Genomic DNA, 8,051 nt, shown 5'->3' on the forward strand with positions numbered 1-8,051 from the left:
CAATTGCTAGACGTCGCTGTCGATATAAGCTACTGGTAGCTGCTCGAAGGAGCAGGATGGCTTGATACGTACGCGAAGCGGGGAGCACAGCTCGGTTCTGAGTTTTGTAAGCGAAACCAGTTCCATGTTCCTCAAAGGGAACTGATTCCGACATCCTTAAAACGGAACGGGTTCCTTAAACGGAGCTCCAGTCTGGATCAGCCACTACTGGCCCACTGACTGAGAAACTCAGAGCCGAATTTTTATTTCGTCATAGTACAGTATAAAATTAGTTTTTAAAAATTGGCTCTGTGTTTCCTAATTAACGAGATACTGTTTTCTAAAAAAAAAAAAAAAAAAAAAAAAAAAAAAAAAAAAAAAAAAGAAATTCAAAATTGTTTATTTTTCCCAAGTAACGACTACTTCCGGGTCAGACAACTTAACTATATTGAAAATAGCAAAATCGGATGAAACGGTTGTTATCCGTTTTTTCCATTTTTCATTTGAGCACAAAATCGGGAAATGGAAAAACGAACCGTTATCCGTTTTTCATTCTGGTTTTGAAAATGAAAAACACAAAAACAAGTCGTTTTTTTGTTTTTTCATTTTTGGTTTTAAATTGAAAAACGACTGAACGAATGATACTTGGATTCCTGCTGGTATTTGTGGTTCCTCTGCTCGCCCTCAACCACAGGATATACATCCTCGTCAAACCCCTAATATCACTACACCAAAAGTTGTCAGTAGCAAAGATGGAACAAACCCCTAAGTGGCTGACTTACTGTGAAAAAAATCAGTCTCTCTACTGCTCAGTTTGTCTCAGGCTTTGCAGAACAGTGTGTAGACCTAACATGATTTTTAATAATAATTGGTCGTGATCTAAAGTGGGCCGGTCTGAGGTATGAAACTCCAGGGCTGAAAATGAGTAGTTTCAGTTCGGCCCTGTTCACGAACAAACTTACGTCTGCACTATTAGCCTGACTCCCATTCTATAACCAACAAACAGATGTACTTCATGCCTGGCTTCAAAGTCCGTATAGTCGTATGATGCGGTAGCCTTTGTAAACTTCTCTGTACCAACAGAACAGTGGCAGCGGTACCACAGCCACCGGAAGTGCCACAGACTACAGCGGCGCCTCAGGCACCGGTGCCGCAGGTCACAGTGAGATCTCGTCCCTACTGGTTTGTTTTGGGGCAAATAAAGGTCATTATCATAGTCACTATGTCTGTGGACACAGACCGCTGAAGTTCTGAAGTGAATCTAGACGTGTGTTGTTTTTAGAATCAATCTTCACATCAAAATATCCATCACAAGTCCGCTTTCACAAGAAATATTAAAACATTCATGACACAGAATCTGTCATCAGTTCTAAAAAAAGTCCAGAGTTAAATCTCAGTGTAGAATATGTGTAGGCCATAAGAACTACCTTCCCACACTGCTTCCGCGCTCCGTGTGGGTGGAGCTGTTCACTCTAGCAGGTGCTCGGTGCAGACATATCGAACTAACCCTAAAGTCAGCAATTCACTTTTCGCCACTTCCACTATGAAATACATCCAGCGCTTGTGGTCGCGAGAGCTCAATCGCTTTTTTCGCTGACCGCAGTGTAAAAAGCGGCTGAAAGAAAAAAGAGCGACAGTTGAAGTTCTTTAAGTACTGTTGTTCACGGTGTGACATCTTTTTTCTTCTTTTGTTGAACTTATTGTCTTCAATATTTTTGGAGTGTTCCGTTTAAATTTGCAGTTTGTTTATTCCTTTTGTTCACCTTCATATTTTATTCCTACTTCCGTTTGACAAAGTTTATCATCATCGTATTTCTGGTGTATCAGTCAGAATCAGCTGTTTTATGGTCAAATAACCTAGTCCTGAAAAGACACATCATATCACAACTGTACAAAAGTCTCCAGAACTTTAACAAACACTCAACAAGATTCTAACAAGATCAACAGACCTCCTCTGTCTGTGTTTTTTACGACGGCGGATTAGAGCCACATAAGGACAAAAAAACACTTGTCACTACGAGAATAAAGTCATTATTTAACGAAAATAAATTCGTAATTTAGGCAAGGCAAGGCAAGTTTATTTGTATAGCACATTTCAGCAACAAGGCAATTCAAGGTGCTTCACACAGGACATTGAAATAAAACACATTTAAAACATTATTAAAAAAAATAAAATAAAAATAAATAAATAAATAAATAAATAAATAAAAATAAAAATAAAAATAAAATAGAATAAAATAAAATAAAATAAAAATAAAAACACACACATATCAAAGTAAAAGTTGCAGTGCAGAATTTAACGAAAATAAATTCGTTATTTAACGAGAATAAATTCATTATTTAACGAGAATAAAGTCGTTATATTTCGAGAATAAAGTCATAATATAATGAGCAGTTGTACCTACTCATTGATGTAGAACTGTGAACTGTTCAGTTCTTCTTTCATTTGGGGGGTTCGGCACAAAGGCCAAATACTGAGTCTGTCCTCCACCAACACATTCGTTTAAGGACTTTGAAGACAGTTTGCACACATTTGGGTCTGTTGTCAGAACTGAACTGAGTTGTAGTAAATTTCCTCTTTTGTGGAGGACAAACTGCTGCAGTGTTCATCTGCAGGACTATCAGTGGAAACAGCAGAACTAAACACAGAGGGTTTGTGTTTCTGAACAAACTGTGAGGATTCTGCTGTGAGTTTTTGAGTCCAACAGAAGGGAAAGGTGCTGCTTCACTTGTTGCCTTCGCTGTAGAACCGGGAACTGTCGAATTTTCAAAATATTACGAGTTTAATCTCATAAAAGTACGACTTTATTATCGTTAAATAATGAGTTAAAAAAAACAAAACAAAACAAAAAAACTACTACTTTATTCTCGTTAAATAACGACTTTATTGTCGTAGTGACAAGCGTTTTGTTTTTTTTTTTTGTGTGTGTGCCCTAATACCCCGCCGTAGTTTTTAAACCCCTTCTTCAAACCCATCTTTTCTCCTTGGCTTTGAAACCATGTGAGATGTTTGAAGGTACTATCTTTATCAGGCACGTGCATACATAGGGCCCAAAGGGGGTTTGAGCCCGTGCCCTTTTTGCATCGTCGAAAAAGTGCCTTTTTTACTTTTAAAAGAAAATGGCTGTATAAAAACGCCACGGTTATCTACCGTACGCATTTCCTTGTCATAGCGCGTACGTGTGTTGAGTCTGATGACGCTTCTCTGTCCGCTGTCTCAGAGGCGGGGCTTCTCTATGCTACACAGACAGACAGACAGACAGACAGACAGACAGACAGACAGACAGAGAGAGAGAGAGAGAGAGAGAGAGAGGAGAGAGAGAGAGAGAGAGAGAGAGAGAGAGAGAGAGAGAGAGAGAGAGAGAGAGAGAGAGAGAGAGAGAGAGAGAGAGAGAGAGAGAGAGAGAGAGAGAGAGAGAGAGAGAGAGAGAGAGAGAGAGAGAGAGAGAGAGAGAGAGAGAGAGAGAGAGAGAAGCCGCGGTCACATCTCCACTGTGTAGTTCCTGCACAGATGAGACAGGACAGTGGATAGACATCAACCTTTGTGGCTTATCAAGCCCCCCCCTCTCTAAAATTACTTGAATGTATTGAATCACAGAAACAAGAGGAATCATTCACTCCACTTGATTTTACTGACAATTTACATTTGTTTCCAGATATTCAGTTTCTTGTGCCTCTGCTGCTGTGAATGTTTCTACAGTAGGAACAGGAAACTCCAACAGCAGTCACAGTAGGACTGTTTAATGTGTAGCCTGGACTATGTTTTTTTTTAATGAAAGCTGCATTAATGTGCACCTTGGGAAAAATATCATATTAGCCTTATCTTACCAGTTTGGAAGTTATGACTCGATTTTGGGGAGTCAGGAAATTGTTGTAGTTTATTGTGTAGCTATCTCAGGTCTCAGACTGTGTTAGCTATGCTATACCAACAACAAATCATTGAGATCCACATGTAGACTGCAGTCCTGTAGGCATGCAGGCTGAACTACAGACTAAACAGGACTGTTATTCTAGTATTTATTTCTATATTTTTGTCAGTGTTCAATGTTTCACAGTTGAATGTTCATGTGGTACAATCTTTATCTTCAACAATATATACCCTGATAATAAGCCAATGTTTTACTGCTTTTTACAATTGCAGCTGAATCGCATGTCCTCCAAACCTCAGTATTATGATACATTTTGACAACAATTCGTTGACACAAGAGAAACAGCAATTGCATCACTCACAGCTACACAATATACACAGCTATGTTGTTTTTGTTGTTGTTATCTATGGCTACTTTATTAATTTTACATTAAGCCACATATTGTGTTAAGGCCTGAAAAAAAATTTGGCGCATACATACTGCCCTTTTGTGACTTTGAGCCCCTGCCCCTCTATAATCCTGTGCACGTCCCTGATCTTTATTCTATTGTTTTTATTTGGTAGTGGTTTATTGTTCTTATTTATCCATTTTATTTATTTTGTTGTTTTTAATTGTGTGGCTTTTTAATCTACTCTTGTATTTTATTCTTTTTTGGGGATTTATTTATTCTTCTGTATAGCACTTTTTTCTTTTTTGTACAGTTTCTATGTCTTTAAATCTATTCTGTATTTTATTCTTCTGTTTTTGGTTTTAATGATTCTTCTGTACAGCACTTTGGTCCACTGCGGGGTTTTTAAAGTGCTTTACAAATAAAGTTGGATTGGATTGGATAAATGAGAAAAAGAGGCAAGCTTAACAATAACGGACAAAGAGTGGTAAAACATCTGCCAGTTTCAATGAAAGAGTACAAAATCTCACTCATGGAAATAATTCTATTGGAAAAATGTAACTGTTTTTTTTTTTTTTTGTTACCCTTAGCCATAAGTCACACTACACAAATGGGAATTCACAGTGCTGGAGGAACTGTGGCTGCCACACTGCACATCATTACCACATATTCTGGGAATGCCTTAAATTAACCATTATTGGACAGAATTACATAAAGCCATAGAAGTCATTGTTAATACCCATCTACCCTTTGATTTCAAAACCATTTATTTGGGATACATTTCCCCAGAGGTTAAAAACCTAAATAGATGCTTCTTCAGCATATTACTAGCTGCAGGAAAAAAAAAAAGCAAGAACTAAACGATGGATGACACAAGAAGAACAGACAATAAATAATTGGAATGACAAAACCATGGGAATTTATACAGGGTGGGGAAGCAAAATTTACAAAGAACATTTAGTTGTTTTTTCTCAGTAGGCACTACGTCAATTGTTTTGAAACCAAACATATACTGATGTCATAATCATACCTAACACTATTATCCATACCTTTTCACAAACTTTTGCCCATATGAGTAATCAGGAAAGCAAACGTCAAAGAGTGTGTGATTTGCTGAATGCACTCGTCACACCAAAGGAGATTTCAAAAATAGTTGGAGTGTCCATAAAGACTGTTTATAATGGAAAGAAGAGAATGACTATGAGCGAAACTATTACCAGAAAGTCTGGAAGATACTATTAAAGAAGAATGGGAGAAGTTGTTACCCCAATATTTGAGGAACACTTGCGCAAGTTTCAGGAAGCGTGTGAAGGCAGTTATTGAGAAAGAAGGAGGACAAATAGAAGAAAAACATTTTCTATTATGTCCATTTTCTTGTGGCAAAGAAATTCTCATGACTTTCAATAAACTAATTGGTCATACACTGTCTTTCAATCCCTGCCTCAAAATATTGTAAATTTTGCTTCCCCACCCTGTAGGATGGAAGGAATAACCTTCACTGTAAATTTGAAGATGGATTCTTTTGTGCAACACTGGGAAAGATGGGTGAGATATGTGAGGCCTTTGAGACTCGATTTTGCTGAGATGAATGCATGAATATGGACTCAAAATCCTCTGACTGAAGGAAATATATTTTTGTGTTTTTATTTATTTTTATCTTGACATTGATTCTTCACCCTGAAATCCTGTATGCCAAGAAAATAATGAGCTGCTGTAAATGTTTTTTTTTTTCCATCTACTCTCTGGATGTATATAGTTTATGTATCTGTCTGATTTTTCAATGTTTGTAAAAACCTAAATTCTTTCAATAAAAAGGAAATTAAAAAACAAACAAACAAGGAGCCAAGTCCTACTTTATAATAATCTCGCACTTTTTGCCTTTATTTTGTGCTGAACCACTGTGTCATCACTAGTATGGCATCCTCTCTTTCAGGCTCGGTACAAATGTCTGTGTAAGTTTAGTTTATAGTATAGTTTAATAAAGAGCTTAGCAACAGGTAAACTGAGAAATACTGTTTTAAATAAATCCAGTGAGGAGACCGACAGCGGTACATCTAACCTCCTCGGAGCATCATGTGACCCCCAATTTCACTTGTTCTGAGTCCCCTTTTTCCTCAGATTTAGTGATTTTATATTCCACACCTCTTTTTTTTTGCAGTGTACCATCTGTCTTTGACTTCCCTTCTCATTTACAAAAGGTATAAATGCCATTTGGCTAAATAATCCAAGTCTGTGATTCATATATTTTTGTAAGTATTTGATAACTACTTCATGCCACACATTTCTAAACTTTTTCTTGTCTGCATGTTTAGGAATAAAGTACAGTACGCTTCCTGATGCTTAAAACTTTTCTTAATTTTTGTATTATGTTTCTTACCTTTTAGCATTTAGCACCATGAAGGACCACAAAAGCTTGGAGGAAACCTGAAGAGAAGTGGACTTACTTCAGCATCTGAATGACCGTCAGGCAAATGTTGTATTTGCACAGAATTCATGACAGCCTCAAACCTGCATCACAGTTGTTTTTTAGTACGATGAGTGGCACAAAACAATTGTGTGTGTCTAAAATGATTGTAGACGCACTCAAATACACATGAGCATACATTTAAACCTACTTTAGTCGTAGAGTGGAGAGTCTGGAGCAGGAGAAGAGGAGCAGCATAATCTGGGAGCGAAGGCCTTCTTGAGGATCTGAGGGAGAAGAACCTCAATGAAGAGCTGAAGGACAGACTGGGAAGTTACTCTGGTCAAATGGAAATACTTATTTGAATATTTCATACAGGTGTTTAATGTTTACACTCTGCTAGACTCCTTCTTCCTTATTATTTAAAGGGGTCTTACTAGTCAGTTTGTGCTAACTTTATTTCAAACTTGTTTGTGTGATATCCATGCACTTTTGTGATTTTCATATGTTTTGAAAATGTTTGTCGGTAAAACTTAACTTACTGTGAATTATGCATTCATTCGTTCATTTATTAAAATTAACTTTTCTACTACACACAATAGGTACAATCTCAACCTAAAAAGTAGGCACGCAAGTATAAAAATAAAACTGCATAAAGAAAATAGCAGTTTTGAAAAAGTCTGGAATTTTTATTTGGAAAAAGAGCAAGCACCTTGTAGGGGGATTCTTTATGTTCTTGCGCTTATATTAAATATTTGAAAGTTATAATACTACAACTACTACTACTATTACTACTACTAATAATAATAATAATAATAATATGGCAGTGATGATAGCAATATTAATTATGATTGTGGTTGTAATATTAGTACCAATATTATTTATGATAGTGATAATAATAGCATTTTGATGATAATTATAATGATAATCAAACGCAATACAGAAGTGGAAAAAAATGATTCGACCATCAAAAGTCATCAAAAATAATGGTTATGCAATCCAGTACTAACCCCTGTGTGTATCATGTGACTAAAATAGACAAAAGAAAACATGGAATGAATAAAAGCACTGCTTTTGTCAGTACAATGCCATAGATACTGATGTAAGAACTGAAGTGATTTTGGTTATTATAAAGAAAACATGTTAAATGCATAGATATCAGCTCTGAAATTAAACTACTATGAGCTATTTTTGTTGATATATTTGTCCAAACAAATGTAGCTTTAGTTGGACCAGGCATTAAAATGAACAAGAAACTGAAGAAAACTAGGGTGGTCTAATAATTTTTTCCACGACTGTATATACCTTTAAAGCTACACCATATGATGTGGCATTTTGACACTTTTCTTTTTTCATCTTAAAATGCTCCTAATAAGCATGTGTCAAACTAAAATGTAAAAGAAATCCACTA

This window comes from Sphaeramia orbicularis, chromosome 19 (genome assembly GCF_902148855.1).
Source record: "Sphaeramia orbicularis chromosome 19, fSphaOr1.1, whole genome shotgun sequence".
NCBI lineage: Eukaryota > Metazoa > Chordata > Actinopteri > Kurtiformes > Apogonidae > Sphaeramia > Sphaeramia orbicularis.